Source organism: Macrosteles quadrilineatus, unplaced genomic scaffold, assembly GCF_028750875.1.
Source record: "Macrosteles quadrilineatus isolate MER2022 unplaced genomic scaffold, UCM_ALF_1.0 Scaffold_1__1_contigs__length_201487025, whole genome shotgun sequence".
NCBI classification, from domain to species: domain Eukaryota; kingdom Metazoa; phylum Arthropoda; class Insecta; order Hemiptera; family Cicadellidae; genus Macrosteles; species Macrosteles quadrilineatus.
This window is the reverse complement of record NW_026542594.1, coordinates 181,009,328-181,020,892: the sequence shown is the minus strand read 5'-3', so window position 1 is coordinate 181,020,892 and position 11,565 is coordinate 181,009,328. Positions and strand designations below refer to the sequence as shown.

At 31.3% G+C, this 11,565-nt stretch overlaps 1 non-coding gene across 1 annotated transcript; it reads left to right on the top strand.

Annotated features, from left to right (window-relative positions):
• The first annotated feature begins 3,076 nt into the window (after positions 1–3,076).
• Positions 3,077–3,148, top strand: Trnae-uuc (transfer RNA glutamic acid (anticodon UUC)). Its single transcript has one exon. It is a non-coding gene; the product is annotated as a tRNA-Glu (tRNA).
• Positions 3,149–11,565: the final 8,417 nt, after the last annotated feature.

Genomic DNA, 11,565 nt, shown 5'->3' with positions numbered 1-11,565 from the left:
CTGGTTTGAAGATTTAAAAGTATTTTTCATCATATTGTAGCGAAAACAGCCGTTTTTAATACATGCGTTGCCGGTCAAGTAACTATGTTACTCCTTAGTGAGTAAAATGCCTTTTTAGTTTTTAGAGAGTAAAAGTCAGTTTTTGAAAACACAGTTGTAAATTTCGATTGTATGCAATCGCATGCATTTAAATTATCTATCTATAGATATAATCAGTAGTAGCTTATTGTTGTTTGTATCCTTTTCATAGTACGACACATCGATATTTTAATGTACACTAACACAATCGTAATAGATTAAATTATTTATCACTTACTAAAAATCTACTTGTTTGCATTATGAAAATTGAAATCACGTTGAAAGTCGTTATAATAGGTTATATTTGAACGAAAAGTATTTTCTTTTTTAGCTTAGTTTGTTAAACAATATTGCAATATGACGAACAAATAGAGTTAATCACATGGGGAAAATGTGTTTTACGACCCTCGCTAAGTTTTCGACCTCTTTAAACTTGAAATCGGGTCGAAAATAGTCACCTTTCTCCCTAGTAATGAAATAAATATACTATGAATGAGGAAGTAAAAATATTATAATTTTGTACGAAATCCGAGTTTTGGTTTTTTAATTCAATACTTATACTTGTTTCAAAATTTTATTAAGGAAGATTGTTTGTTTTCTTCAATTACCGTGCTGGAACTCACATATAAACTTGTAAATATATGTAAAAAAAGTTTTGAAAAAACTTACAATTTTCTTGCAGATTAAAGTATCAACTCCACAAACTACTTACAAACAAGTCATGTGTGACATTTTGACGTTTCATTTTCCGAAACGTGTAGGCCTGACACAACGTCTATTTATCTTCCGTTCGTTCTGCGACAGTAAAAAACACTGTCATATTTGTAGAGGAATGTGAACCACTGTACCTCAAAATGTCATATTGATCCAACAACATCATAATAGCAATCATAATAGGGGAGTCGGTGGCTCAGTTTGTAGCGTCACGGACTTCAAGCCCTAGGCAGCGATGTCGTGAGTTCGAATACTGGTCACTGCCGTGAACATTTTATCAGTACAGTTCACCTTCGTACTGTACCTGCTCACCCTTTGCTTTGCTGGATACCTTCCACGCACGGGCAGTTAGTCCATGTAGACGGGCAAATGCAAGGTTGCAAACCTCAAAAAAAATAATACTTGTAACCCGCAATACATTACTTCTCCTCTTCCCTGGCGGGAAAATCGCTAAAAAATTAACGATTTTTATACATTTTCGTCTAAGGCAAGATATTACCCATGCAGCTTTATGAAAATAATAAATGGTGGAAAAGTGAAGACACTGAAAAATTTATAATATAATTTTTAAATGTTTTAAATTTACAATAGTTCATGAAATTTGTGAAACATTTAAATTTGATAGTACGGACAATATGAGAATAGCTATTAAATAATCATTTCTGACTTTCTAATCCCGTGCCAAAAGAATGCAATTCTCTGTCAGTAGTAAAGTAAGAGTCATATTTTAAGGAACAGCCGCTGTTTAAATGGTGCAGAAAATTAACAGAAACTTTTTAATTAAAAACTCTATTTTCCTTATTTTAATGTCTTTGTCTCTGCTCTAGCAATCATGGAACAGCTAGCGGCTATTTTCCTAATTACTGGTAAATATACTGCGTGTAGACGGAAAAGAATAAAAAATGTATCCATGTATAAATCCCAAAGTACCCATGAACTTTTGAGAAAACTGCAAGTCACACCTCCATGAACCATATACTTAAAATGTTCGTCATGACGATCAACCTTGCGCAAAACTATCCATTATTTCATAAATTGTCCCCTAAGGTCGTAATTCCTTTCTAAAGGGAACTTTCCATATACCTAATCTAAAAAATACCTCATCTGTACTTATTTGTATGTTCTTCTTTCAATTTATTACCTTATTAAAATCATTTGCGATTATTTGTTTGTATTACTGCACTCTGTTTTGTTTATTTCAGCTTACCTTAACCAACCAATCGTCTTATCCAATAATCAATGTTAATACTTATGAAGTCAAACAGGGTGTAGCATGTGGCTAACAGCTATTTGACATAAATGTCATTCTATTATGAAAATAAACCAATCACAATGTAAACAATTACTACCGTCGCAGCAAACCTGTAGATTAAGATAATCCCCATTTGGCGTATTAGATTTTTATAAAAAATATTTCCTTAAACATGACAAACTTAAGTGTTGAGTAATAATCATAGTTGCAATTAGCAAACAAAAGAAACCCCTACAAGAATTAGTGTACTTTCCATTTTAATTTGGAATTTACATAAGTATTATTTCCCGAATATTTAACTCTTACATTTACCAAGGTAAAGGCCAAAACTTCTGACTCACTAAAGTATTTGACCTCACTTGAAGGCGTCTGGAGATGACATCATGGTCGATTCATATGTGCTGGCCTTAGGTGTAAAATACTTTCCGAAGGCCGAAACATTTTGCCACCTTTTATTGATGATTTTTTTCTTAATAGCTTATGGCTTATATCTTAAGATATAATTGATTCATTAACAATACAAGATTGTTGCTCGAAAATGAAAAATAGCATGCAACTTATGGCCTGCAAATATAGCTAGTACAGTATCACATATGTGTCGAAAAAAATCCTCAGTAAAGCAGTTTTTCAACAAACTTTATTACTGTTTTGATTGCTTTGTTATACAGTACTGTATTCGGTTAACGGTTTTACCAATATTTTTTACCAATGATATTTTTAAATATTTTGTTTTTTTCCCATCATCATAATACCAACATTTGTATTATACACATTTGATTAGGTCAGGTAATATGATTGACTTCAAATAGATATTACTTCCAATAGTTCAAAAATACCTTCAAGTAAAATGATACTATTTTTCTTACATAACCTGGCATCAGGTAATATTAAGTATAACTTTATAATTAAAGAATAATCGCAAGTAAAATAATACTATTTTACGCTTACATAACCTGCTCCTAAAGCATCCGATGAATAATCAGTGGGTTCAAGATAATAAAAATAGGTGATATGCCAGCAACCAGTATAAGCTCCCATGTGGTCTAGTGGCTAGGATATCTGGCTTTCACCCAGAAGGCCCGGGTTCGATTCCCGGCATGGGAATAACGTTTTATCTGTCAAACCATGAATTTTATAAAATCATCGTACAGTATTTGTTCTCATTAGGTTTTGAGTAAAACTTCAGATTTCATTGTTTTGCATTTTATTCAAAACCTAATGAAAGTAAAAGAATACTTGTTAACTTAAAAGTTGATTAAAAGATAACAGTAGTATAATAGATTAGTTTTTTGTTTTATATGTACAGTATATACTTACTTGTGTGACTTACACTGTGATGAGAAAACTAACCTCAATAAAACCAATCTTGTCTTATACTGTATGCAAAAATATTCAAATTAAAGGAAACACTCTTATGAGCTAGTAACCAAATCACCTGTAAACTAAGAAATTGCTCGAAAGATTTGGTAGAGTGGTCTTACAGGGCAATTATTTTTGTCCATAAAACATGCAATGACACAAATAAATCTGCAAAATCGTATATGATAGATGTATATACATAGATTAGATAACGAACAGGTCAATCTCAACACAATAATGTGTGCATAATTGTAAAATCTCTAACAGCTGTTGTAGGGCGTACACCCACACAATCATTTATTTAAACTTACAATAGGTGCAACATCAACAAAAAATAATAATAATACCTCTAGATATGTTACAAAATGTTACAAAAATACGTCATAATAATAGTTGGTAAAATAATGTTCTAAGTGTACTATTTACAAAAATTTCTAAAACTATTAAAAAATATAGATTGTAAGCTTCAATTATCCGTAGTTTCTGTACATAACTATTTATTTATTTGTACAAAACGAAGAAAAATTGTAATCTAATTAATTGTAACCTAATTAAATTGTAGTGTCTAATTAATTTTTGTTTGAGTCTTACGCAGTAAAACACAGTATACTTTTGTTTATGCTTGGATTATGATCATCAATTTCTACAATATTGTACAGGGTGGGGCAGGAAAATAATACTTATACAAATACATGTAGAGCTTCCTATAGTGGTTATTCGACTATTATTTTTCCAAATTAATATAATTTTCTCACCAATATTTATCAATCAAGTACACTATATAGCTCAGTACCCAAGATTAACCAAATATACACTGAAATACCTTACATATATTGTGTATAGAATGCTATCAGTTATTTTTAAACCAGTATCCAAACTAAGAATTTTTCGAAGACTTTTTATCCTAGCTGGATAAAAAAACTCTGGATAAAAATTTTGGGGTTGAACTGAATACTGCGGCCCAAATACTGGAGAATAAAACAATAGCTCAAACATAGTATAATTATAGTATAATATTTCAAAATAATTATTAAGTGTATTTAGGTCTGATAACTATCAGCAGGTCAATTTAAAAAGAATTACAAATATGGAAAGCAGAAACAGTTTGCAAATGACACTTTAGTTAGTGCATTGAGTTAAATCATTACAATGATCAACGACTTCATTACAATGATCAATAGCATCATTGCAATGTTTGTGTTGTGATTATTGGGCTCACGATCATTATGCATAATCTGGTGTTTAATCTCATCATGAACCTGCTCTGATCAAAAGCATAACCATCTGTCCTAATCGTGTTAGGAGATGAATTCTTTAAAACAAGTTGTAGTTATAAAACATTTAATTATAAAAATGTCTTGCTTGAACTCGACTTAAAATACTTGACCTTAATTTAACACCATCGTTTATTTCAATAGCTAAGCAATTGGTGTAAGCTATTATCATACTATTGTACGTAAGTTATGTAAGTTTATACGTTTAAAATGTCAGGTATAGTGGTTAGTATACGATTCCTGTTCTGAGGGCCTCGGGTTCAAATCCAATCAATCAAGAAAGATGTTTACTACAAGATAAAGCCATGAAATAGTGTATTAAAGCCTATTTTCTGACGAAATAGGTACAGGTTACTTTAGCAAGAACTCTCTTTGTTTTTCGAATCTCTCTACATAAAAGCCATACGATTAAAAAGCCATTTAACGATTAATGAAAGCAGGATGTCATAGGATTCAATTGTTACAATAAGTCAAACTCTAAGAATGTTCAACGAGAAGAAAAATATTTAATCAAAGCTAACAGATGTAAAAGGTTGTTTTAAACCCCAAGTTTACCAATTCATTGTTCATCTGTCCCTCCAATTAAGGGCCAATTCCTCCAAGGGAACTAATCTTGGGAAGGATTCAATAACAATTAAGTTTACTTGGAGTACTCCATAAAGTCTATCTTTGGATTGGGTGTAGTTGTAGTGTATACCAAATAGTTTTGTTCCAAGCCGAAATAGAAAATTAAAACCATATAACAATAACTAAACTGTACCAGCTTCAAGTGTGATATGCATATATCATACGTGGCAATATTAATCGTTGATTTTTGTTAATGATACTTGTGTGGATTGGCCATTACAGTTACTTGACATGTTAAGCTATCACTGATTGAATCGCGATTATAAAATACACTTTTTTCCTTCCTGAATTACATATTTCAGTATTTTTTACTCTTCTAAAGTAAAAAAAGCACGATAGGTGATTCAAGTTTTCACTTTTTTAGAATTACACTAAGTCAACCAGTTTGTGTGAACTTAGTTAAGCCGTAGCATATAAATTTCAAAATTCTTTCCCCAGCTAACGCGAGCTAGGTGATGACTGGTAGGGCTGACTTCTGAGAAAAGAAAGCCAATAAGCCACACACCCTGTCGGTAATCAGCTAATGAGAAGAATTATGAAGAGGATATGAATGGGATTATGAAGAGGATTATGAAGAGGACGATACTTGGAGTCCGTCGACCTCAGGGATAAGAGATGAGAGAAGACTGCGAGCTGAAGATGGTTCACTAGTGCGTGTGTGTGTGTGCTTAAAGGAACATTGTAAATGTATTTTAAAAAAGTCATATGTTTGTTAATTTACTCAATCTTTGATTTTTCTACCTTTTACATGTATCTTAACTTTTCAAAATTTCATTGTTGTCCATTGTTCTTATTTAGTGTAGCCACCCTTTGTATAATAATTTCGGAATTTATCTTTATCAGTATTGCGCACTTATTTACACCTTAGCAGTCGTATGTCTCTTCTTCCTTTGACCCCTCTACAACAGCCAAGCAAGCGTTATTCTAATTTGTATCCATTTAATTAATTATTTAGTTGCAAGTGGGGCTTTATTAATAAATTTACAGATTCTACTGGTTCAACATAACGTTTATTATCTTCACACAATACTTAATTCACAGATTACATGTTCTCTTTATGAAGGCCAAAATCAGAGAGAGCGAGTTAGTGGTTTTGCTCCAAAATCCATTAGTAAGAAAAAACAAAGAACGAACTGCAAGTCATTGCTTATAAAGTACAAAAGGAGCAACATAGAGTAATGAGCTATTACAATGTAACACGACTTATAACACTTCCCTCTTTGACAAAAAATAAAACTTACAACAAGCGTAACCTTTTTTAAAGAGGTACTCGCAAAGAATACTCGAACGCATTGCATTGTTGACTTTGTTCGAAACACACCAATGAATAGGTCTATTTTTTTGTTTGAGTCTTAGGCAGTAAAAGTTTGAACTTAACATGTTGTAAACTTCATGAGTATCGCTTTAAACGTCATTAAAAACCTTTGTGCTCCAGAAAATCTTGTTACTAAAAAATAACCGTTTAAGAAATTAATGGCATGCAGGTTCCAAAAGGAATATTATTGGTAAATGGGTCATGTTTATCGGTTTTAGGAAGAGTTTATATGCTGTATTAAATACGAACATTAGAGTATTCAATGAAGTGAGTATATTTAAGGAGTGTTATTTCTTATCTCTTCCTAAAGTATTTTCTGGATGTCACGTTTTCTCAGACTCATTAGGGCCCACAGAACCTGGAAAGTTCGCAGTTTTATTTTTAACGAGAAAGAGAGAGACAAATAAACTCACCCTGCACACTCATCAAATAAAGAGACCGCACAATATGTCTTCTCTCAACAGTTTACCCATCCTGACATTTTGAGTTTTGCTATGGCTTCGGAAGTTAAATAACAAATTTTAATAGCGGGTTTACGTCTGTTTTTCCAGTAAACAAAAAATAAATAGAAGGTTTTTTAGGTTGTATTGATATTTTTTGTACTCAACGTGTTTAGTAATACATTAATGTGGTTTCAGAAATTTGAAATGGCTACATTCAGGAGTATAATGCTTGGAAGTATTGTATATGTATTTTAGTCATGTAAATAAAATATAGAAATAAGAAATAGAAATAAGATATTTATTTTCCCATTTTTTTTACATTAAATTGTTTACAACATCACTTATTACAATACTAGCCATGGCATGACCTATAATATACTAAGGATGAGAAACATACTTAAAAAATAATAACTGATAAGCTATATAAAACTAAATTTGATTTTCAAGTTAATTACAGTAGCCATATATCTACATGTTCAAACTAAATTATATTACTTTTGGGAAAATTTAGGACCTCCAAGGCCTAGCCTGAATGGAGGCTCCATTTATACATACATTTTAAAACTAAAACAGCTCTTAGACGCTAACTTAAATTAAATGTTAACTTAAAATATATACTCCTGCCTTAAAAATAAATAAATGCACTTTCTAAAACATATACTTCTTGCTGTACTACTTTTAATTGATGAATTATACAAATTAAAAAAAAAATATTTTATTGAAATGTGTTAAACCTGTATAGTAGTAAGAAAATTGATGTTTGTTTGCGTAAAAAGCCATTTCTGTAATCGTTTTGAAAAAACTGTAGAATTAAAGGAACTTTTTATATAATCTGGTATCAAATTATACATCCTTGGTGCCATATAAATAAAACTTTTAGTAAAGAAAGTGTTCACTGGTTTTGGGACAGGAAAATTGTTTCCAGTTCTTAGTTTTGTTCGGTATGAAGTTCCAAAAAAGTTACGATTGCCACTTTTACTATAAAAATATTTTAAAACCTTATATACATATAGATACTCTAGCGGAAAAATCTTTAAAGAGAAAAACAATGGTTTTGAAGTTTCAGTTTTTACTTTTCTTAAAATTAATCTGACAAAATGTTTTTGTTGTAACAAAAGAGAATTTATATTTGATTTGTACGTTCCACCCCAACAAGTCAAACCATATTCTAAACGACTTTGGACTAAAGAAAAATAAAGTCTTTTCAAGATGTCCTCATTACACAATTCCCTTAAAAAGTAAAAAATTCTTAACACATTATTTAATTTGTTTTTTAGATTAAAAACATGCTTTTTCCAATTTAATTCACTATCTAATGTTAGGCCAAGATATTTTATTTCTACAGCTTCTCCTACTAGAGCACAAAAATCATTACACTTGGTTTGCTGACATAGACATTTAATACATTTGTAAATAACAAGATCTTCATCTTTTAAAGACTTTCTTAAACTGAAATTGATATACTTAGTTTTTTCCGTACTGAGAACCATATGATTTTGGGTGAACCACCATTTTAGAGACATTAAATCAGTATCCATTGCCATTTTAACTTCTTCCCATGATTCTCCGGCATAGCACAGAGCTGTGTCGTCAGCAAATGAAGTTAGTTTTCCATGGAAAGATGCATCACAAAGGTCATTAATATAAATTAGGAAGAGGATTGCCCCTAAAACCGAACCTTGTGGAACACCATATAAAATTTCTCCCAGATCGCTAAATTTACCATTTACTTTGACACATTGTTTTCGTCCAATTAAGTAGCTCTCAAACCAATTATAAGCAACCCCTCTTATTCCACAATTGTATAATTTTGAAAGCAGAATGTTAAAATCAACTGTGTCAAATGCTTTTTTGATATCTAGAAAAAGACCACTTACTTTAAGTGAAGAGTTTAGCCCATTGTATATAGAACCGATGAATTTTTGTAAAGCCATTTCAGTATTTAAACCCTCCCTAAAACCAAACTGATTGTCACTAAAAAAGTTATTTTTCTCCAGGAAATTAACAAGTTTGAATTTCATTATCTTCTCAAATATTTTTGAAAAAGAAGACAACAAAGAAATCGGACGATAATTTCCACAGATATCTTTTGAATTGGATTTATGAATTGGAATAACCACTGCCTCTTTTAATTTAGCTGGAAAAACCCCACTTTCTAGACTAGTATTTATTAAATAGAGTAGTACATCACTTATCTTTTCAAATACTGATTTTATCAAGGAGGAACTAATCCCATCGATACCTGGTGATGTTTTGTTCTTCAAAGAATTTACCACTTTATGCAATTCTTCTTTAGTCACAGGTTCAAGAACTATGGAATTTAATTGATAAACACTCTTAAAAATATTTTTCATTTCCAGAGACATAAAGTTCCCTGGCTTACTTGTACTTATATCTATTTCATTGACTACATTTAAAAAATATGTATTAAACTCATTACTGACTATCTCAGGATCACTTACATCAGTACCATTTACCAACAAAGATATTTTATCACTCTTTCTACTATCTTGCCCTGTGAGATTATTTATTACACTCCATATGGCTTTTGAATTGCCATTACAATCATAAAAAACCCTTTTATAATACTCATTCTTCAAAACTTTAATTTCTTGATTTAATTTATTTCTGTAATTTTTATAGTATTTATATAAATTTTCATTGTTTGGGTGTTTTTTAACATTTCTAAAAATTCTATTTCTAATTTTTATTTTCATGCAAATAAAGTCAGTGATCCAAGGTTTTAATTTATTGAATACAGTTCTTTTGCCTACTTCAACTTTACTTCTAAGTATCATGTTCAAAAATGATCCAAGAAAACAATCATATGCTAGAGAAGCATTTTGTTGCTGATAAACAAGATCCCAGTCGGCGTTATCAAGAAGAGAATTTAGGGTCTTGTAATCAATGTGATAAGCCGGCGTATCCCCAGCACCACACAACCTTACTTGACCTTGACACACGCACCAAACTATGGTCAGTTATATTTAAATGCTCAACTCTAGCTTGTATTTTAATATAACTCTTATTTACAACTCTAATAAAGACATGATCAATACAAGTTTGAGACTCAGTAGTTATTCTAGTTGGTTCATTGATAAAACATTCTAATCCATTTGCTGTCATAAGAAATTTATACTCATCATTTATGAAAGAATCTTCAATTATATTAATATTAAAATCACCAACTAAAAATAAGTTGTTTAATGATTTTAAGTTTAAATGAGATCTAAAATATTCTTTTAATTCTGTAATAAAATATTCTTTTGGAAATGAGTGGAATCTGTAAAATACAAGCAGGTCATAGCTATTGCATTGTAATTTGATTGTTACATGCATTATATCAGCTGAGTTAAATATAATAGGATTGAATTGAATAATTTCTATAGAAGTTTTAATAAATATTGCTACACCTCCTGCTCGATATGAATCATTACACTTAAATATACTTGTATAATTAGGTATTTTGTATAAGCAAGATTCAGCACTGCTAATCCAGGTTTCAGTTAATAAAATTATTTCTGGAAAGTCATTTCTGGCTGTTAATTCTACTAAAAACAAATCAAAGTTTTTCCTAATACTTCTAATATTTTGATGGATTATTTCAAAACTCATTTTTCTTATTTACTTTAATTTTATACATACAAACATAGATGGATTCTTATTGTTGGACATAAAATGTAAAATAAATAAACCACAATTGATAAATTGATCACTGCACAAAGAAAATTAACAGTAGGCCTATAAAGCATTACCATATATGATATTTAAATTTCTTAAAACATAAAAATAGTCTGATTGAAAATGCAATGTAGGCTACTACTTACAGTCTACCAAGGTCAGCCTGGCTATTAATGTTTATGACAGGAGAGCCGTCTTCCTTCCGGATGAAAATTTTTCCACCGCGCACCCACAAATATTTATAGTTTTTATTGCGCTTGATCTCCTTCGCCGCCACATGTAGCCTCCGCCTTGCAGGTGACATCGATTCATTTATGAACACTGGTTGATCCACGGGAAGATTCATATGGCGCGTCGAAAGATTATTTTTCACACGCCGTTTTCTCAACAACTCCTCTTTGTCCAAGCGTCTAACAAACTTGACGATGATCGCCGGTGGACCGCTGGTGCCAGGTTTCCGCCTAAGTCTATGACATGCGTCAATCATGGAATCAGTGATGTTAAAGTCCAATGCTTCGCCTACCTTCTGTACCACTGCGACGACATCTTCAGTACTTTCATGAGGAACGCCATGTATCTCGACAGCATTACTGCGAGAATATTGTTCTATCTCCTCTATACGGGTTTCCAGTTGTTCCACCTTTTGGATTAGAGCTCGATTTTCTGCAGTTAGCTTCTCAACGATACCTTGAAACTCATTTATCTGATTGGTTTGAGATTTTATTACTTCAGAATTTTCTTCAATCTTCTTGCATAGATTATCAAACGATTTGTTGAAGTCAATTTCATTTGATTTTTGACCCTCTTTTATCTCATTCACAG